This window comes from Diabrotica virgifera, chromosome 4 (genome assembly GCF_917563875.1).
Source record: "Diabrotica virgifera virgifera chromosome 4, PGI_DIABVI_V3a".
Classification (NCBI taxonomy): domain Eukaryota; kingdom Metazoa; phylum Arthropoda; class Insecta; order Coleoptera; family Chrysomelidae; genus Diabrotica; species Diabrotica virgifera.
In genome coordinates, this window is record NC_065446.1 from 177,285,934 (window position 1) to 177,309,745 (window position 23,812).

Genomic DNA, 23,812 nt, shown 5'->3' on the forward strand with positions numbered 1-23,812 from the left:
AGTTAAAATGATTTAAAAAGACAGTATTCAGACGTTGGCCGTCATCATGTTTATAAGTTCCTGAAATCTCTCTCTATTGGCTGCTGCGCGAAATAATTCTTCTACCGTGGAACCACACCATTGTCTAATATTACTATTCCGGGCTAATTAGCAAACTACAAGGAAAAGTTATTTACCAGCAATTTTATTGCTGGAATCGAATCTTATGATTGTATATATTAATAATATAGGTATGCAAAGTCCGCAGATAGTGTGCGAAAATCTTGATTTTTTCAATTTTTGCTCCATAACTCCAAAGATTTTAACTTTACACCAAAAACACCCAAATAAAATTCACCGTAATTAAATTCTGCATAGAGACGTATTTTTCCCGATTTACTTCGATGAAAATTTTCCCCGGAAAATGCCGGTTTTTCCTACAAAATCTTTAATTTTCAACTAAAATTTTAGATAAGTAATTGTTTATCAATAATTAAATAACTTGGTAATATAAAGCTCTTTTCGTATAGATTATAAGTCCAGAAGCCGATGGAAGTTAAATGAACAGTTTAGCAACAATTGAATTGTTAATTAAAAATTTACGGTCAGAAAAGACACTGTACCTATCTAATGTACTTTACATAATTCAAATTGGACTATTTAAGCGGCCTCAGGAATATTTTAAAATTATAAACAATTTTTTGGCTTATAAACAAATAGAGTATCTCGGGAAATATTAAATTAAATTAAATCATGAAAACGGTATTGGAAAAAAGCGGCAGGACGCTTCTTTTAAAAGAAAAAACGTTTAATTGTGATGAGTGGTTCCTGAGATACAACCGATCAAAGTTGACCGGCATTTACGGCAAAGATATAAACAAATGGATCATAATTTTCGAACCATCACCTTTTTATTTTTGTCCTCTTTCTTCACACCAATTTTCATATCTTTAAAATACTCATAACATATATTATTATAATAAAAACTATCGATATTACGAGTGAAAATTGCCAAAAATAGCAAAATTCCAATCAAAAATTAGGTTGGAGAAAATGTAATCTCAAAGTACAAAATCGGTATACGTTAAAAAAATGCATTTTCTCGGCTTCCCATGGAGCAATTTTCTCCATTCTTTTTTTGTTTCCAAGTAACTCGAGTAGAGCCATCTAACTAACGCATTATTAAATGTCAAACTTGCTTTTGTTTTGTTATAATAGATTAATTTATTTATAAGAAAAAAAAACTACATATTTTTTCCAGTTGTAGACTTATTTTAGATAAACTTACTACATGTGTACCTTTTAACGTTAAAAACACAAATATTCTCATTTGAAAGCTGTATAATTATTTAAACAATATTTATTTAAACAAATTAAACATTTTTGTTATAATAAATAAATTAATCTATTATAACAAAACAAAATTAAGTTTGACATTTAATAATGCGTTAGTTAGATGGCTCTACTCGAGTTACTTTGAAACAAAAAAAGAATGAAGAAAATTGCTCCATGAGAAGCCGAGAAAATGCATTTTTTTAACGTATACCGATTTTGAACTTTGAGATTACATTTTCTCCAACCTAATTTTTGATTGGAATTTTGCTATTTTTGGCAATTTTCACTCGTAATATCGATAGTTTTTATTATAATAATATAACTTTTGTGGTCAAAATATAATAAAAAATTTCCACCCCCGAGATGGGGTGGCAACGTGGCAACCACCCCCATGGTAAAAGGGACTTTCGGCATCATATAGATTTTGATCCTTGGACTATCCACTACTTATTCTCAAATTTTCAAGCAAATCGATCCATTCTATTTTAAGCTTCATTACTTGGACTATTTGCGAAGCTCATGTTCATACTTTGTAGTATCTCTAAAGTGGTTTGAGTTATATCGAGATTTTATCATTTTACTAGAACTTGCGATTTGTAGTGGTACCTAGTTATCGATTTATTATAGTATGAGATTTTTTTAGTGTTTATTAGGAAAAGAATAATCCAATAGTTTTTAGATACATTACGTTGTGTAACATTTCAGTTATAACATCCTCCTACAAAGACACCGATTTGTTAAACATCCTATTACCATCTAGTGGCATTTAACGTTCCGAAATTACATGTACCCTGTAGAAGGACATCATATTTACCTTTGGGCGAACGTAGTACCTAAGACATAAACATGATTACGTCTAGCTTCCCATTGTCTAGCCGACAAACACGTGCAAATTAATTAGTGATCGATTTACAGGCTGAATTTAAAGCTGAAATATGTAAACAATTGGTCTATCAGTAAAACCATGAAAACTTTTGTTTGCAATACTTTCACAAAATTTCTTATAACTTAATGTCACTACAGCAGTTTCGGCCGAGTGCCTTTCTCAATGGTAGGGGAGCAAAGTATGCTAAATGTGCAGTCACTCGAGCGTTATGGTGGCCTATTGGGTTGTGAAGAGTAGGTCCTAAAACCAAAAAAAGTTACGTAAAGTTTTCCATTTTAGTGGCGACTTTCCATTTTTAATTTAAGTTTCCATTTCCAACAATCGTGTTTTTAGATTATAGCGTCATCTATCCATAATTCGAAAAAATGTCACTTTTTTACGTAAGGAATTCAAATCTGAAATAAAAAATTGGGGCTCCCATTTAAGATTTTAAAGTAACCCCCCACCCCACCTCCCTGGAGGGTCGTGTTTGGTGCCATTCGATAGATTTTTCAAAAATATTGAATACGTGTATTTTTCAGTTTTTCGATCTGATGTTACTTTCGCGAAATATCGCGCGATTCGTATTTAAAATTTTAAATTTACCCCCCACCCCTCTCCGTGGGATGTCGTGTTTGATATCATTCGATAGATTTTTGAAAAATATTGAGCACGTATTTTTTAGTTTTTCGATCTGTCATTCATTTCGCGAGATATTCGCTTTTTTCTTGTGAAACTTTGGGACTCGCCCATTTCCTTACGCCTCGCTCAAATCGTCAGATTTTTGAAATATACACTCTTTTGCAGGCACTCAACTTACCTTATCTTAATCTGACGATTTCGAGTTTGTCTAAGGATAGATTTTTTTCGGCCCCCCTTAACAAACTTCCCTGCATTAAGAGCCAATATATGGTAGAGGTACATTTTGAGGGTACAAGGTTTCTCCCCATGTAATAATCTGACGCGCTCGAGTAACTGCAAAAATCCCTGCTTGGGTTCCCCTACCACAAGTGATCTATTTTCAATAATATCCTTGTTGATGGTTGTAGGTAAGTAACCATTTTTTATTCATAACGCCCAAGTCATCCCTCTCACAAACATTGGCGCACTGTATAGTAGCGATCCACGTAGAGCGCGTTTGAGTTAATTTATTATAATTTTTTAACTAATTGATCAAATTAAATTTTACAAATTGGAAATGAAAGAAGAACATTCAAGCTATCTTATAGTTGTAATAAAAACAAAAAAAATATGGGCATACGTAAGTACGGTGTGGGCGGAAAATGAGACTTACATGAATTTTGTTTAAAAATTATTAAAAATGTGTAACTAATACAATTTTACATATAAAACTCTAAAATTTGCACAACTCACTTTTTAAAGACGATGAATTTTGAATGAAACGATGCTTCATTCACAAAAATCTCTAAAATTTAATTCAAATGATACCACGCATTAGTGATGTTGATTATAGTTACTTTCGAATATTCGTTACAAATCGTTACTTTTGTATAAAGTAATCATTTACAGTATTCGTTACTTTGATTACTATGATTACTTTTGTTACTTTTGTATTTGAGTACCGGTAATCATATCGAGAATCGTATTTCTCAATAGGTAGATATTTTGTATAGGTATTCCGATATAACAACGGCTTTCACCGATCTATTTAAGGGATAAAAATGATTTGATTGCTATGATTACTTTTGTATTTGAGTACCGGTAATCATATCTAGAATCGTATCTCAGTAGGTAGGTATTTTGTAGAGGTGTTCCGATATAACAACGACCTTCACCGATTTGTTTAAGGGATAAAAATGACATGATTACTTTTGTTACTTTTGTATTTGAGTACCGGTAATCATATCGAGAATCGTATTTCTCAGTAGGTAGGTATTTTGTATAGGTATTCCGATGAAACAACGACCTTCACCGATCTAGATAAAAATATAGAGTTCTAGCATTCGATCTTTGTTAATGACACACATTACATATTTTACATATCGATGGCATAGTGCACAATTGTGGTAAGTGCAAAAACTAACATTTTACAGTACAGCCATTTGAAAGTTATAGGTATGTACTTACCACATGTGGAGTTTCTTATATTTTACATACCCCATTTGAGAGGTATATACTACAAGCTTCCAAATGAAATTAAATAACCAATATCAAGGAAAAATTGTTTAATTCGCAAAAAGAATGAATACAAATATTTATTCATTATCAGAAGTATCATAATATTAGAACAATGAAGAGAAATCATTTGTGGTAAGGGCACATACAACATTTGGCTTATTTAATTTTTCTTATATTTAGCAGTTACCACATTATGTCACCTTGTATTTCTTACACGTTTCATTATTTGCTTACCACATTTGTGCACAATATACTTTGGGTCAAAATAATGTACTATGTGTACTTATCAATTTTCTAAAAATGTTGTACTTACCACATTTGTGCACTATAACATCGATATATGTATTACAGTTACCTTATTAGATACATATTGTACCTATACCATTAAACCTCCCTCTGTTTCACCTTCTATCTTCTCCTCACCCTCACACCCTTAAAACGCTTCATACCGATAACGATATTCGATGAAACTCGTAAAATACCGGTCCCGTCCGTTACTCGCTGGGATACGATTTATTAGAAAGTAATCAAGTGTACTAGTTGTAGATACAGTAGTCTTTACTCGCTCTGATACGATTGGTACAAAGTAACGAAGTAATCAGAGTACTCAAAGTAACGATTTGCCTCTCTGTATAGTAATCGTTACTTTCGGTATTCGTAAGTAACGAGTACTTTGTAACGAATAGATACTTTTTCAACATCACTACCACGCATGTCTCAAAAAATGTAATTTGAGGGAATGGTTGGAATAAAGTAGTGCAGAACTACTTAGAGCGACAGTCAATAGGTTCCGCGTAGCCATGATGATTTCCAACCTTCGGTAGAATATGGACTTAAAGAAGAAAAATTATGGCCTTATGTGACGTATAACGTTGTCGTTGCGTTTGTTGCTCCAGGTAACAAAATCAGTCGAAGAAAAAAGTTCACTTTTTAAGACATTTTTATTTGGAATCACAATATACAAAAGATCAGATCATTAGCCTTAATGACTCGTTAATTTCGTTAATAAAATATATTTATAATCTACGCATCGACCTTTCGTTTCGGGTCGATGTGACGATATTTTGTACATGAATGAATGATATTGACGATCGCGTGGATTAGGAATTACTTTGGAGAGGAAATCTCGCTCAGCTCGCCAGGGAAAAATATATGTTGGGAAATACGATCGCCGCTCGTATAAGGATAGGTAAAAGGAAAAACCGTCGGATTCGTTCAGCACACCAAAACGACGGCGGAAAATGGTCGGGATAACTTGCCTCTTATACCTCGTTGTTGTTTATTATTCTTCGATCAACGTTCCAAGAATAATAAACAACTAGACTTTTCGTTCCGACTTTTATATCATCCGAGACGGTACAAAAACACGTTTTACTTAATTCATTGGCGTACTCTAGCTAGACGATAAAATTAAATTATCGTCACAGACACTTCTACGAAATCGTATGGCTCAAATTTATAGACCTCAAATATGTTGAGCCTTAATCTATCCAACCCAGAGCAATTGAATCGAATGTATTCCTCCGTCTCGTCATCAGCCTGACAGAATCTGCATTTTGCACTTTTTGTCAGTCCATTGTATTCAGGTGCCTCTTGAGGCGACGCGATTCTGTGAGGACAACTACGACAATTCGCAGATCATTCATATTCATATCTAATAAATATTTGGATCTCTTCTTCGAAGGTTCATGTATAAAAGCCTTCGAATAATTAAGACCCGTTTGCTCGTACCAGTGGTTACGTATCATTCGTTCCACCCAGTCCGATATTGTCCTTTTGGCTATCTTCCTCATGTACCATGTCCTTTCAGAACGTTGGTTACCATCATAGCTATCTTAATTTTATTCACTGCCACCCTAAATATCATGCTTGTATCAACACCATACCAATCTCGCAAGTTCTTCAACCATGAGGTTCTTCTTCGTCCTGGACTGCGTTTGCCTGCTATTTTTCCTTGCATGATATTTTGCAGCAACCTATATGTGGGAATTCTCATTACATGTCCGAAATACTCCAGCTTTCTCTGCTTGATGCTTTTTATGATCTCAGTAGTCTTGCTGAGACGTTCTAGTATTGTGGAGTTTCGAATCTTCTCCAATAAGGAAACTTTTAAAATTCTTCTATAGCACCACATTTCGAAAGCCTCAAGGCGATTTAGATAGATTTTATTCACAGTCCAGGACTCGACACCATAAAGTAAGACCGAGAACACGTAGTAGCGAAGTAGGCGGATCCTCAATGCCAATTTTAGGTCTCTGTTACATACCACCTTGGACATCCTTCTAAAAGCGGCTCTAGCCTGCTCTATCCTAGATCTAATTTCGCCGTGACTTTCTACGTTACAATTTAATTGCTGTCCAAGGTAAACTATTTTATCAACTTGCTCAAGTTTGGTATTATTTACATATTTATATAGGTTTTATATGCTGTTGTTTACTTATTACGAGTATTTTGGTTTTCCGTATGTTCAGATCCAGACCTGCCTCCCTACAACTCTCAACGACACTATCACGTCCACATCCACATCCGTCCACATGCGTATCGTCCGCATATCGCAAATTATTGATGACTTCACCGTTCACAAGTATTCCTTCTTGTTTTTCAGAAAGTGCTTTTCTGAAAATTTTTTCGGAGTAAACGTTAAAAAGCAGGGGTGACAAGAGGCATCCCTGCCGTACTCCTCTTTTAATATTAAGAGCCTGTGATTCCACACCATTCTAGGCATTCCAAAATGCCTTTTGGAAGTCAATAAAACAACAGTATATGTCTACAGATATATCTCAACATCTTTGAGCAAGTACGTTCATTCCAAACAGTGCCTCTCTCTCGTTCCAAACCCGTTACGGAAACCAAACTGTGTGTCATCCAGGTATTCCTCGCATTTATTGTAGATGCGACCATGTAATACCTTCTGAAAAATTTTCAATAAGTGGTTTAACAAACTGATGGTTCTACAATCAGCACAGGTTTTTGCAGTTGTCTTCTTAGGTAGAGCTATAAACAGTGAATTAGACCAACCATTAGGTAGTTGTCCGCTGGTATAAATAGTATTGAAAAACGAAGTTATAGCCTCATTGCTATCATTTTAAGCTTGTATATTTCAGTTGGAATTTCATCAGAACCAGTCGCTCTGCCATCTTTTGATGAGTGTATGGCTTTTATAACCTCAGAGCGTGTTATTAGGGGTCCGTCGCAGTTAGTAATATCGGGAGGTGAACTACTCCTATCGTCTTCGAATAGGTTCGTGACGTAATTTTCCCATTCTTTAAGTTTGTCCTCTACTTCAAATATTACTTTACCATGTTCATTCTGCAACAATGCAGTTTGTTTCTTATTGAAGATACCAGCCGCTTCTTTCACTTTTTTATACATGTTAAACGTGTCGTATCTGTTTTCAAGTTCTTCAATGTCATGACACTGTTTGGCTAGATGTTGACTCTTTGCTTGTCGTATTTTACGTCGAATTTCTTTTTGTATGCTGCTATACAGTGTTTTGTTGTTTTTCGCTAGTCGCCGTTGTTCCATCAAATCCAATATGTCATCTGTCATCCAAGCCTGCTTTTTTAGCTTTGACCTGCCTTGTAAATTTCTCACACAGATTTCTTTTACTGTTGTTACGATTTTATTTAAGCCCTCATCGACATTTTCACCAATATTTTGCCAAATTAAATTTTCATTCAGTTGTCTTTGAACTGATTCTTTAACTTTCTCGTCTTGTAATTGGGCTGTATCAATATTTTTGTGAGACTTCTTTTTGATCACCTTTTTTAATTTTAATTGGGTTACAGCTACTATGGGATTGTGATCAGACCCAATGTCAGCACCTGGATAAGCTTTAACTGATTTGATGCAGTTTCTAAATCGATTTTTTATTAGAATGAAGTCGATTTGGTTCCTAATAATTTTGTCCTCTGATTCTGCATTTGACTTCCAGGTGTAGCGTCTTCTCGGTGGTAGTTTAAAGTAAGTATTCGATATAATGAAATCGTGTTCTTGACAGAACTGGACAAGTCGATCTCCATCTTTTGGGTATGCTTCTTGCTATTCTGTGGCCTATGAATGTGTTTTTTGCTCACGTCCCTCAAGTTAGCAGAACAAAGTCAGCAGAACACAGTTATTCTTATACCATAATTAAGTGTTAATTTAATGCTAATTTAATGTTCCAAGAAAAAATTTATTGCTCTTCTTCTTTAAAAGTTATCGCATGTTCTGCTAACTTGAGACTCAAGCTAGCAGAACAAAGTCAGCAGAACACAGTTATTCTTATACCATAATTACGTGTTAATTTAATGCTAATTTAATGTTCCAAGAAAAAATGTATTGCTCTTTTTTAAAAGTTATCGCATATTCTGCTAACTTGAATTCAAGCTAGCAGTAGTTCAACTTTAACATTGAACAGTAGTTTAATAATTATCGATAAATCATCAAATAATTGAATACCACAGTATTCTCTAAACTAAATGCAAATGAAATGTTCCAACAATAAATTGAATTCTCTTTTTTTTTTCGGAAAACAAATTTAATTCCACTAGTGCTATCTAATACCTAGAGTTACGTTGTTATTCTTTAAAGGGGTCAAACCTTACTGGGGCTGTATTGTACAAATTCGTTTACAGCTTTGCTTAACTCTTTATGGCATGAGATTTTATAGAATTTCTAGACACTTGCTGCAAGGAAACAATCAATTGTATGTACAAAATGGATCTTACCCTCACATTTCAAGAAACAGATGATAAACATTCGCGTTTGGTCGGACGAAGCCATGGGAATTTTACCAATATTTACCAAAAGCAGATGCGATTAGAAACTCTATAACCATTCTTCTTCAATGCACAATTGAAGTTTTTTTACCATTATTATTCGTCAATATTGCTTCAATAATATTGACCGTGACCGCCTTTCTGACAATTCAACAAAATTAAAATCTTAGCGATTATCAACGGTTCGGACTGTAGCGTTGTCGATAATAATAAAAAAATATCATTTTACAATGACTTCCGACTGAGCAATAAAAAAAAAGGATTTCGGTACCACTATTAATAGGTCTGGATCCCGCGTATGAAAAAAAAAGTTGATTAATAGCAAGCTGAAGATTTGTTAAAAGCTTAAAGGTGACTAGTCGGACAAACTTTGATATGTGGGAACACTGGAACAGGGGAAGTTTTAATTGTGGAACAGGTTAAAAATTTGAAACGGTCAGACCACGAAAACGGCACATGTATTTTGTCCGACAGAAAAGATTTAAACTCTCCGAACAGAGATTAAACTCTCATGCAAAAATCAGACTGTAATTTATCAAAAATTGGGCATATTAATGAGCGGAACACGTAGAATATGCCAAATGACAGGAATTATGACAGAAATTTTTTCTTGGAACATTAAATTAGCATTTAATTCAGAGAATACTTTGGCATTCAATTATAAATGATTTATCAAATTTTTGACCTAGTGTTCTGCTAGCTTGAGTCTCAAGTTAGCAGAACATGCGATAACTTTTAAAGAAGAAGAGCAATAAATTTTTTCTTGGAACATTAAATCAGCAATAAATTAACACTTAATTATGGTATAAGAATAACTGTGTTCTGCTGACTTTGTTCTGCTAGCTTGAGTCTCAAGTTAGCAGAACATGCGATAACTCTTAAAGAAGAAGGGCAATAAATTTTTTCTTGGAACATTAAATTAGCATTACATTAACACTTAATTATGGTATAAGAATAACTGTGTTCTGCTGACTTTGTTCTGCTAGCTTGAGTCTCAAGTTAGCAAAACATGCGATAACTTTTAAAGAAGAAAAGCAATAAATTTTTTCTTGGAACATTAAATTAGCATTAAATTAACACTTAATTATGGTATAAGAATAACTGTGTTCTGCTGACTTTGTTCTGCTAGCTTGAGTCTCAAGTTAGCAGAACATGCGATAACTTTTAAAGAAGAAGAGCAATAAATTTTTTCTTGGAACATTAAATTAGCATTAAATTAACACTTAATTATGGTATAAGAATAACTGTGTTCTGCTGACTTTGTTCTGCTAACTTGAGTCTCAAGTTAGCAGAACATGCGATAACTTTTAAAGAAGAAGAGCAATAAATTTTTTTTGGAACATTAAATTAGCAATAAATTAACACTTAATTATGGTATAAGAATAACTGTGTTCTGCTGACTTTGTTCTGCTAACTTGAGGGACGTTTTTTGCTCCTCTCGTCACGCAGGTAGGTCTGCTTTTTCGTTGCCTTCAGTACGAGTATGGCCAGGCATCCAGAGCAAACTTTTGTTCCTTTTTCTGAATCCGAATCAAATTGTGAAGACAGTCCTCTTACATTTATATCTCTAAAATCTTTAAGCCGGACTCAAACGACTCGTGTACTTGGCGAATAATCGTCACTTGCCATGTCGTGTGAGTGGTTTACTCGTACAATTATTTATTTATCACCCGTTACCACTCATTGGTTTTCCATCTGTTGTCAGTAAAAATGACCCGAGTTAAAGGGATCACGATTATTTGCAAACTTGCGTAGTATGTACATACTTGTCTATACTTGCAGTGGCGGTCAAACGAAATGTATAAATAATCGGTATTTACGGCGACTGTTTATTTAGAACAGGGCATTTGGCACCACAATCACCGGAGTATCGATTTTTAAATACAAAAGCTAGATACTTGCAACTTTTTATATACATCGTGTTCAGGATGATGTCAGGAAAAAGTCTACAATAAAAATAATGTATAATTGCATTTTAAAGTGCATGAAACGCATCCCAAAGAGCATAAACATGCAAAAATAACAATAATTAAGGATCAATTTTGGTTTATCGGGGGTTTTTTGGGGTCGCTGAACAAGACTACGCCATCAGAACCAATCTCCCGAACACCTGGTGCCCAAAATCAACTCTAAGGTACGCCATCTTGAGGTTCGAGGGTTATCAACACTAAATTGATGTAAACAAGTTATTTGGATGATTTTGGAGTCACTGAATACGAATACCCTATCAGAACCGACCCTCGGAGCACCTGGTGCACAAGGTCACTACCAAGGCATGTTACGTTCTGGAGTTTGGAAGGTTTTTGGGCTCCAGGTGCACCGGTGGTCGGTTCTAATGGCGTATTCGTTTTCAGCAACCCCAAAAAGACCCTAGAAGTAATATTTTTTCTATAATTTAAGGCCGAAAAAAACCTCGAAACTCCTGAAGATGACATGCCTTAGCGGTGACACTGGGCACCAGGTGCTCCGGTAGTCAGTTCTGATGACAAATTCGTCCTCAGCGACCCCAAAAACCGCCGAGTAACAAAATCTGGCCCCTAATATACTTATTTTGAGACGTTTATGCACTTTTGGATGCATTTTATGAACTTTAAAATGCAAGTATGCATTTCCACCCATTTTTCTATTGTAGACTTTTCTTTTATGATGATGGCATCTGGATATAGTTCTTCGAGCTTTTTCTTAGTTCTTATCCTATATTGTCCAGCTGCTTCATCAAGCAGAGGCCCAAAGGTCTTCCTTAAGATTTTTCTTTCCCAAACACGTAGTCTCTCTTCGTTTGCCTTTGTTATCATCCACGTTTCGCTTCCATACATCACTACGGGTCGTGTGATTGTTATACAGGGTGTAACAAAAATACAGGTCATAAATTAAATCACATATTCTGGGACCAAAAATAGTTCGAATGAACCTAACTTACCTTAGTACAAATATGCACATAAAAAAAGTTATAGCCCTTTGAAGTTACAAAATAAAAATCGATTTTTTCGAATATATCGAAAACTATTAGAAATTTTTTATTGAAAATGGATATGTGGCATTCTTATGGCAGGAGCATCTTAAAGAAAAATTATAGTGAAATTTGTGCTTCCCGTAAAAATTTTATGGGGGTTTTCTTCCCTTAAACCCCCCCAAACTTTTCTGTACGTTCCAATTAAATTATTATTGTGGTACCATTAGTTAAACACATACAATACATGTTTACATAAAAATCTTATGGGGGTTTTGTTCCTTTAAACCCCCCAAATGTTTGTGTACGCTTCAATTAAACTATGACTGCGATACCATTAGTTAAACAAAATGTTTTTAAAACTTTTTTGCCTCTTTGTATTTTTTCGAGATAAGCTTCTTTTTTAATACGGTTCAAAATATACCTAAAAATGTAAATCATACATAAATTTTCATATTATTACCAAGTCTCCATAATCCTACTTAACCATATACAAATATGTGGTGGATTTGACAAATATCCAAAATATCTCGATAAAAACTGAATTTTCGAAAAAGTACTAAGAGCCAAAAAAAGTTTTAAAAATATTGTGTTTAAGTAATGGTACTACAATAATAATTTAATTGGAACGTACACAAAAGTTTGGGGGGTTTAAAGGAACTAAACCCCCATAAAATTTTTATAGGGTGTCCAAATTTCACTATAATTTTTTGTTAAGATGCTACTGTCATAAGAATGCCATATGTCCATTTTCAATAAAAAATCTTTAATAGTTTTCGATATATTGGAAAAAATCGATTTTCATTTTGTAACTTCAAAGGGTTGTAACTTTTTTTATATGCACATTTGTACTAAGGTAAGTTAGGTTCAATCAAACTATTTTTGGTCCCAGAATATGCGATTAAATTTATGACCTGTATTTTCGTTACACCCTGTATATAGTTGTATCTTTGTACGTCTTGTTAGTTACTTCGATTTTATAAGATTTTGAAGGGCATAAAGACATATGTTGCCGGCTTGTATCCTAAAATCTCTCACATCGGCATCTTCAATTTCCGCTAAAAATAAACATGAATCGAATATTTTTCAACTGAGTTTATTATTGTAGTTGGGCACAATATTTTGAAACATTCTAGTTTGAGACATTCTGTATAACAAATCTCTTTTGTCTCCTTAAATTGACCTATTAGTAAGACTAAGGTAATAACATTTTTTCGCGTGTAGCTAATCGGCCCTTCCCGTTTCCAATTTTATTTACTAAACAACGCTCGCCGCCGTTTTCAATTAAATTTCAGCCTTTCTATGAGACATTCATTTTCCCATTCGTCCATTCTTCTTCATAATATTTTGACAGCTTGGCATTTAATTTCTTGGCAGAGCACGCCGCGTTTTAATGCTACTACGGACGTAATAACATACATTTTAACGTAATGAAACTGCGATAAAAAGTGTATTTAAATCTTTGCAAAAACTACATTGTTTCAACTTTGCCAGAACTCACAGCGCTATTTTTTCGTTCTTGTTTTATGTTTAATGTTTTTTATTACTTTTAGTCGTTGCTCGTCTCCTAGTTTTAGAATATGGAGATTATTATCAGTTCTTTATTTGCGGTTTGTGACTATGTTAAATGCATATATGATACTTATTTTACAGTTACTTTTTAACAATTTCTTTTCAAATATTCTCAGTTGTTGTAAGACGTCAATAGACATAAAAAAATTAAATAAATAAATAATAAATTTTAACAAAAGAGTTTTATAAAAAATGGATTTTAGCCCGAATTAGATCATCATCAGCCCGTACGCGTCCACTGCTGGACATCGATCTCCCTCAGCTCCCTCTATACTCTATACTCTATACGATCGGCTATAAGGACGATTCCATCTGCGAATCTCAAATGACTAAGCTTCTCTCCATTTATGTTGATACCATATTCCTTTAGATCTGCCCTCTTACAAGTGTGTTCTAAATAGGTGGTGAATAGCTTTAGTGAGATGGTGTCTCCTTGTCATACTCCTCGCTGTGTACACAATTTATTTTTTTCGTGTTCAGATAGTCTTACGCTAGCCGTTGCATTTTGGTAGATATATTTTTAATCATGTTAGTGTAGCGATGGTCTATTCGGCATTCTGTCAATGCTTTAAGATTTCTTACTGGCTTATGGTATAGAATGCTTTCTCATAGTCCACGAATATCAGTGCCAATGGTTTGTTGTATTCCGGAGACTTCTCTATCAGGTTTTTTAAGTGGTCGTTAGTGCTACATCCCGATCTAAACCCAGCTTGTTCTCTAGGCTGATAGAAGTCTCTTAGCCTACAGTCTTTTTTCGAGAATTTTTATGAAAAATTTTTTTGGCATATGTATATATCATACTAGTGACGTCATCCATCTGAACGTGATGACGTAATAGATGATTTTTTAAATGATAATCTGCGTCGTGTGCTAGCTTATTTGAAAGGTTATGCAATTCTTTATTCATTAATATAAACATTAACATAATTATGTATGACACGTTGTCCAAAAAATTTTTTGTAGAATGTATGCAATTTATTTAATTCAAAATCCATTTTGCTGCTGTCAGTAGACAGAACAAGTGTTTATTTTACGAATAAACATTACTTTTTGCTTAAATTCAATGTTCAAGCTGCCGCCCACCTGCCTCTTGGTAGTTTAAACATTTAATTTAAGCGAAAAGCTGTGTTTATTTCTCAAATAAACATTTTTCCTGTTTACTGACAACAGTAAAATGTATTTTGAATTAAATACATTAAATACACTCTTGACACCCTGTATAAATAATTATGTTAATAAAAACATAGACGAAACCCAAGAGACTCCATTTTGAAAAAAAAAATATTTTAAGACAAAAATCTAAAAGATTTCTTCTAAAGATCCAACGAATTTTGATTCCTAGTACTCAATTGGTGAGCAAGAACGAAGGTAAAATATATTATAAATTATGTTAATGTTGATATTACTGAATAGAGAATTTTCCACCTTTCAAATGAGCTAGCACACGACTCCTATTCTCATTTAAAAAAATCATCGATTAGGTCATCACGCCCAGATTGATGTCGTCATTAGTGTGATACAGGGGCGTGCGGTGAAATTTGAAACAGGGGTGAAGCAATTTATAAAAAAATTGTAAAAACACCTATTTATAATGTAATTCGATTCTTCTATCTGAACGAAAGTCTCGGTCATCAAAATTCTTAAACCTATTTTCCATTCGTTGGCATATTTGATCTAAAATCTGATAGTATAGTCGGTGGTAGCACGATTGGACATCTAAAACATTATCAGTAGTGATGTTGAAAAAGTAACTATTCGTTACAAAGCACTCGTTACTTACGAATACCGAAAGTAACGATTACTATACGAAGAGGCAAATCGTTACTTTGATTACTCTGATTACTTCCTACTTCGTATTCGTACCAATCGTACCAACACAGCTGTATTGTATCTACAACCGATTGATATCGGGAGGGACCGGTATTCCACAAGTAACGACGAGTGTTATCGGTATGCAGAGGACACAGATTACAGATGCCACATGCCACCCTTGCCACAGATGTTCAGCAGATAATTTTATGATGACCACTTTAAAGATTTTGGGACTAATGTACCCGAACCACCCTGAACTATTTACAAAATAAATAAAAAATTAGGTATACACATTGGCGTCATTTGACAGGGTCAGGGGGGCATTTGCACCCCCTGACCCTGAAAATGACTGAAATTTACAAAAAATACATCAATTTTATTATGTACTATAGTATTGTATAGTGTATTGTATATTCAGTATGTCCCTGTAAGTTGTATCCATATGGAAAACTTTTTTATTATTAATTTTACGAAAAAAAGTTATTCTTCATAAAAAGCTCTGCACGGTCCAAAACCTAAGATTCGACCATCAAATATCAAATTTTATGAATATTATACGAGGTATGTCAAAAAGTTTGAATTTCACTCAAGAGTAAAGTAGCTTTATTTTTCAAAATATTGAAAATTGTTATTAGGAAAAGTTGGTTGGAATTAAAAACTATATTTTAATATGCAATTACATCCTACTAATTGAAAAAAAATTTTTTGAAAAATTATGGATAACGTAACATTATTTTCAGTTATTTCAATTCTGATAACTCTTCTATTATTAATTTTACGAAAAAAGGTGATTCTTAATAAAAAGTTCTGCATGGTCTAAAACCTAAAATACAACCATCTTATGTCAAATTTTATCAATTTTATACGAGGTATGTCAAAAAATATGAATTTCGCTCAAGAGTAAAATATATTTATTTTTCACAATATCGAAAATTGTTATTATGAAAAGTTATTTAGAATAAAAAACTATGTTTCAGTATGTAATTACATCCTTCTAATGGAAATATTCTGAACTTAAAAGGTACTTTACTTTTGATCTAAATTTATCTTTTTTGACATACCTCGTATAAAATTGATAAAATTTTATATAAGATGGTTGTATTTTAGGATTTAGACCATGCAGAACTTTTTATTAAGAATAACTTTTTTTCGTAAAATTAATAATAAAAGAGTTATCAGAATTAAAATAACTGAAAATAATTTTAGTTATCCATAATTTTTCAAAAAAAAATTTTTTCAATTAGAAGGATGGAATTCCATATTAGAATATAGTTTTTAATTCCAAATAACTTTTTGTAATGGCAATTTTCAATATTGTGAAAAATGAAGCTACTTTACTCTTGAGTGAAATTCAAACTTTTTGACATACCTCGTATAATATTCATAAAATTTGTATCTGATGGTTGAATCTTAGGTTTTGGACCGTGCAGAGCTTTTTATGAAGAATAACTTTTTTTCGTAAAATTAATAATAAAAATGTTTTTCATATGGATAGGTACAACTGGCAGGGACATACTATATACATATATACATACTATATACTAATGCTTGCCCTACAATCAAAATTTCAAATGACGCCCCTGGGCATACATAATATGTATTTAAATATTATTTAAAAATCTTAACTCAGCAGAATTTAACTTATTTTTCTCTTTTTAACTTCATTATTTATACTGAAATCTTATAGGTCTGGATCCCGCGTATGAAAAAAAAGTTGATTAATAGCAAGGTGAAAATTTGTTAATAGCTTAAGGGTGTCTAGTCGGATAAACTTTAATATATGGGAACACTGGAACAGGGGCAGTTTTAATTGTGGAACAGGTTAAAAATTTGGAACGGTCAGACCACGAAAACGGCACATGTATTTTGTCCGACAGAACAGACTTAAACTCTCCGAACAGAGATTAAACTCTCATGCAAAAATCAGACAGCTATTTATCACCAAATGGGCGTTTTAATGAGTGGAACATGTAGAATATGTCAAATGACAGGAATTATGACAGGTGATAAATAGCAGTCTGATTTTTGCATGAGAGTTTAATCTCTGTTCGGAGAGTTTAAGTCTATTCTGTCGAACAAAATAAATGTGCCGTTTTCGTAGTCTGACCGTTCCAAATTTTCAACCTGTTCCACAATTAAAACTGCCCCTGTTCCAGTGTTCCCATATATTAAAGTTTATCCGACTAGACACCCTTAAGCTATTAACAAATTTTCAGCTTGCTATTAATCAACTTTTTTTCATACGCGGGATCCAGACCTATTAGTATTTCGAGATAATTAAACAACATTAAAAATTTTTCTCGTTATCAAAATGAATTGCTTCAATATCCGAAATATCAATTTTATTTCCAAATTTGGTTAAAGAGCACAGAAGAAATTAAATCCTTTTCAGATGAATCTGTACCGTTTTGGATAGACGTTCAAATTTTAAATTAGGAGATGGAATACAAATGTTCAAAACTAAGTAACAACTTTTGTGTTTAACCGGCTTTGTATTCCTCATTCGTCAGCCGATAGCCAATGTCGAAAGAATTTTTCTGCTATAAACAAACTTATGAAAAGATCAAAACCACTATGATTTTGTAATAGAAAACGACCACTTTAGGCCGAAAAAATGTGGAAATGATGTTTCTACACTATACCTAATCAAAAACTTTAATTTTACATGCATGACATTGTTTTTATTTATTTTGTTGTTTCATTATAACGAGCGATCCACAATTATTGGGATCAAAGCTAGCTGTGCAAAAAATTACGTATGGCTTGTTTTAATGTGAATTTATATCATTGATTTATCAATTAATTTTTATTACCATTATAAAACGTAAAAATCAGTCAAAACCTTTAATACCACAGAACTTTAATCAAAAATAAAAAGAATTAACAAAATTTTAAGTAACAATAATAAATAAAATCAAACAAGCTGCTGTATATGTCCACCACCAACATCTCTACATAACCTTACTTTTCTTGTTAAGTTGACGTACACTGCAAAGTTGACGTAAACTGGAAAGTATATCTGAATTAAGAATCGACATGCACTGTATAGCTATCTCTGTCGTTCAGAGCCACCTATGGTGACAATAATTTTGGATCACACGTTATTATATTCTTCTTAAAGTGCCTTCTCCTCAATGGATGTTGGCTACTACAATTGCAAACTGTTGTCTGTCTTCAACTGTTCTTATAAGCTGTTCAAAATTTAACCCTGTTCATTGTCGGATGATTCTTAGTTACGATAGGCTTTTCCTTCATATGCCTCTCTTTCTCTCGATCTTTCCTTTCACTTATTGTTTCTCAGTAAGTGGCCTAGGTATGATGTTTTTCTAAATCTAGATCTAAAATCCTAATACATACATAGATATCTGCACGGGCCGAAGAAAGTTAGAATTTATAAAAAGTAGAATTTATAAAAAGTCTTGTTTTGCTTTTTTTTAACATTTTTAACAAAATAAATTCAATCATCTCCTATTTTACATATCAAATCATTTTTATCCCTTACAGATCGGTGAAGCTCGTTGTTATATCGGATCTTATGTACCTACTAATACAAATACAAAATATGTACTGAGAAATGCGATTCTCGATATGATTACCGCCATTACCGGTACTCGAATACAAAAGTAATCATAGTAATGAAAGTATCCTACTAATACTAATACAAAATATGTACGTACTGAGAAATGCGATTCTCGATATGATTACCGGTACTCAAATACAAAAGTAATCAAAGTAACGAATACTGTAAATGATTACTTTATACAAAAGTAACGATTTGTAACGAATACTCGAAAGTAACTATAATCAACATCACTAATTATCAGTGCGTATGCGTTTCCTTTTAGGTTCAAAACTTCTTGCCATCATATTATTCCAGCATTTTTCAAAGTCATCTCTCTCTTTTTGTTAATAACATCTTTAAATTCGCTAACTTTTTTACACAGAAACCAATCTCGTTTATATTGCATTGCAATACATTAAATAAATTATCTGAGAATGTAAATATTTCTGAAAAAAGCAAAGTTAAAAAAACTCCAAAAATCCTCTCGAGCTATTTATGGTTTCTGTATCCCATTTTTCACATTATTTTCGCCATTGTCCAAAACCCTAATACATATATTTATATAAATATTTAGTATTTATAATATAAATAATTTTATAATATATTTATTTATATAATAAATAAAATCAATCTTCATAATTCCACAAAATCAGTCAACGAAGCCCGTGATTGTCAAATGCTGGTAAATCCCATTTAAATTCACGAAAACAGCTCCTTGTATGCAGTTGACAAAATTGCTTATAAGGGATGGATATGCCCGAAATTTGAACTCGCCACTCTGCGTGTAACTCCGGTGATTTTTACATAGGCACATAGGCTGAGGAGAAGCAAATTTGAAATCAGATTATCTGCCGACCTGACTCCGAATACCAACGTAGAAATACGATCATGGCATTGGATCCGTGTACGGAACGAAAGCTAATAGATATGCAGCATGCAGCGCTGCTTACGAGTATTTCATTACTTTGTTATTTACTGTATGACAAGAATAGAGTAAAATACGTTTGTCTTTTCTTATTACTTACTGCTTGTATTACATAATTAAATATTCTCGTATGCAACTTAAAAGCCTGCTTCTGTGTTTGTTCAATTTTTTTTTAAATACATAATCAGTTACTCAGTTGGTACGGTATTACCTACGGAAACCAAGGGAAGCAATGCTTCCCTTGCTTCCATGGACCGCACGTCGCTGGTGTGATATTAGTATATGCCAAAAAAATAGTAATTTAAAAATAAAAATCAACCAGTTTCGGGATTTTTTCCAAAGTCATTCACGAAATAATGAATTTATTCCATTTGGCTGTGCCACACTGTATATTCGGTTCAAGAATATAATATCAGTTTAGAATATCAGAATAATCATTTTATTAATGACGACCAAATAGTCAGAAATACGTATTTAATGTTGCCTTCCATCTTATATATAGGTATTATATTATATAGGTACCATTGTTTTTTATTTTCCCTTGTCGCGAGATATGCCAATATTTTTTACCTTTTTTAAAATATTTATTATGTATGTAAAATTATTTTATTATGTCAGATGTCAGATATAAGAGAAACTCAAGATATTATTGATACAAACTTATACAGTGTGTCTGCGTAACTTGGAACCATATGGGAAACTTTTTTAATATCAATTTTACGAAAAAAAAGTTATTCTTCATAAAGTGCCCTGCATAGTCTGAAACCTAAGATGCAATCATCAGATATCAAATTTTATCAATAATATACGAGGTATGTCAAAAAATATGAATTTCGCTCAAGTGTAAAGTGCCTTTATATTTCACAATATCGAAAATTGTCATTAAGAAAAGTTGTTTGTAATTAAAAATATGTTATAATCTGGATCTACACTCTTCTAATTGAAAAAAAAAAATTGAAAATTTTCTTCAAATTAAGGATACCCAACATCATTGTTATAACTCCTTTATTATTAATTTTGAGAACAAAAGTTATTCTTTATAAAAATGCCGGAATAGTCAAAAAAAAGATGCAATCATAAGATATCAATTTTTTTCAATTTTATACGAGGTATGTCAAAAAATATGAATTTCGCTCAAGAGTAAACTACTTTTATACTTCACAATATTTCAACTAGAAGGATGCAATTGCATATTGAAACATAGTTTTTAATTCCGAATAACTTTTTGTAATAACAAATTTCAATTTTGTGAAAAATAAAGGTACTTTACTCTTCAGCGAAATTCATATTTTTTGACATACCTCATACAAAATTGACAAAATTTAATATCTTATAATTTTATCTTAGTTGTTAGACTATGCAGAACGTTTTATAAAGAATAACTTTTTTTCGGTAAATTAATAATAACGGAGCTATCATAAATAAAAATGATGTTGGGTGTCAGTGATTTGAGGAAAATTTTCAAAAATTTTTTTTTCAATTAGAAGAGTGTAAATGCAGATTATTACATAATTTTGAATTACAAACAACTTTTTTCAATGACAATTTTCGATATTGTGAAATATAAAGGCACTTTACTCTCGAGCGAAATTCATATTTTTTGACATACCTCGTATACTGTTGATAAAATTTGATATCTGATGATTGCCTCTTAGGTTTTAGACTATGCAGAGCACTTTATAAAGAATAACTTTTTTTCGTAAAATTTATATTAAAAAAGTTTCCCATATGGTTCCAAGTTACACAGACACACTGTATAAACATACAACAAACAAAACAAAGTATTTGAAATACCTTATCATTGGCGATAGTTTAAAAATATCTCGACACCAAATACCAGAAAATTCCAATACAAGTATCAGATTGATTTTATGTCCAAATATGTTGTTTTATATTGTTAAATACCTTCTCGAAACTACTTCCCGCTGTAAGCCGTGAATAAATTAAATAAAATAAAGTGTCCTTAAAATATTTCCATTTCCATCGACCTTAAACGGTGATGTGATACAGGACGTTACTAACCCATCCATTTAGTTTCTTTTGTCGGCAAATTTAGATGTTTCCCTAGACATCTACTCGTTGGAATCGACAGTCCCGATGAAACGATACACAACCGATGAAATCTCGACGATGGTAAAACGCATTAAGACCGACAAACGCCGAACAATTAGCGAAATCGCCTAATCATCGGTGTCAATAGGCATTGTGGTGGTGATGTGAGAGGAGAGGACGAGACATTATTCAAGAAATAAGATACTAAGAACTCTAAAGAAATCTGTTTGGTTGATGCGAGAGACAAAAGTGTACATTATCCGTTGCAAAATAATGGCCAAACATTTCCAAGCAAATTTTTGAGTGATGTACGGTAACAGTATTAATTATACTGTCACGTATGCGGAATGCGGAGAGGAGTATTTAGTATCAAAATAGTTGGTAAAGCGCGGGTCGTGTTTGGTGCCATTCGATAGATTTTTCAAAAATATTGAATAAGTGTATTTTTCAGTTTTTCGATCTGATGTTCATTTCGCGAAATATCGCGCGATTCGTATTTAAAATTTTAAATTTACCCCCCACCCCTCTCCGTGGGATGTCGTTTGGATCAAAATAGTTGGTAAAACCTTGAAATTTTTTGAAAAATAAGTCGCGGCATAATAGCTATTTGTATAACAAGGGAGGAAAGTGCTACTTTTCCTTCCGAGATTGAAGTTTACTGCCCAACGCGTAGCGGTGGGCAGTAATCATTCAAGGGAGGAAAAGGCACTTTACTCCCATGTTATACATATGGTTTTTCCACCTTCCTCAAATAACAAGTCATTTTTTCATTTTTACTTAATTTATTTATGTAACTAACCAACAAAATTTATTAGAACTAAAACTAACAAGTAGGTACAATATAACTGTCAACTGTCAAATATAAGTCAAATTATTAATGTAAACATTGTTAAATCAAAATAACAATTTACTGTTTTTTACCATTCTGCAAAATACAGGGTGTTTTATAAATAAACGTTAAAATGTATAGATCCTTACGTAATAGAAAATAGATATTGTACAGGGCGTCAATAAGTTATATTTCATGAATGAAATACCATGACGTCACTTTCACTTTTCCTCCCTAGGGAAGAAAAGTACAACTTTGCTCCCTACAATCAGGTCCGGAAAAGTATACTTTTGGTAGAGGTAGGTGGAAATAGCTATTTGTATAACAAGGGAGGAAAAGGCACTTTACTCCCATGTTATACATATGGTTTTTCCACCTTCCTCAAATTAATAACAAGTCATTTTTTCATTTTTACTTAATTTATTTATATAACTAACCAACAAAATTTATTAAAACTAAAACTAACAAGTAGGTACAATATAACTGTCAACTGTCAAATATAAGTCAAATTATTAATGTAATCATTGTTAAATAAAAATAACAATTTCTGCTCTGCAAAATACAGGGTGTTTTATAAATAAACGTTAAAATGTATAGATACTTACGTAATAGAAAATAGATATTGTACATGGCGTCAATAAGTTATATTTCAAGAATGAAATACCATGACGTCACTTTTACTTTTCCTCCCTAGGGAAGAAAAATATTTTCCTCCCTAGGGAGGAAAAGTACAACTTTGCTCCCTACAATCAGGTCCGGAAAAGTATACTTTCGGTAGAGGTAGGTGGAAAAATTATTTCCTCCTGGCGTTTTGTTTGCAACTGCATCAGACATCATCAACAATACGACAACGGATGTCTATCGGTCGCTGATAATCTGCATCTATTATATGCTCTATTTACAGCTCTCGATGGCCAACCGGGATTGTCGGCTATGATTTAATAAACAGCTAATATTTAAAATTATCCGAGGGTGATAAATTTAAAGATTTCAACTCATGCCTGTTTTGTGCTATTTGATACCAATTTCTCT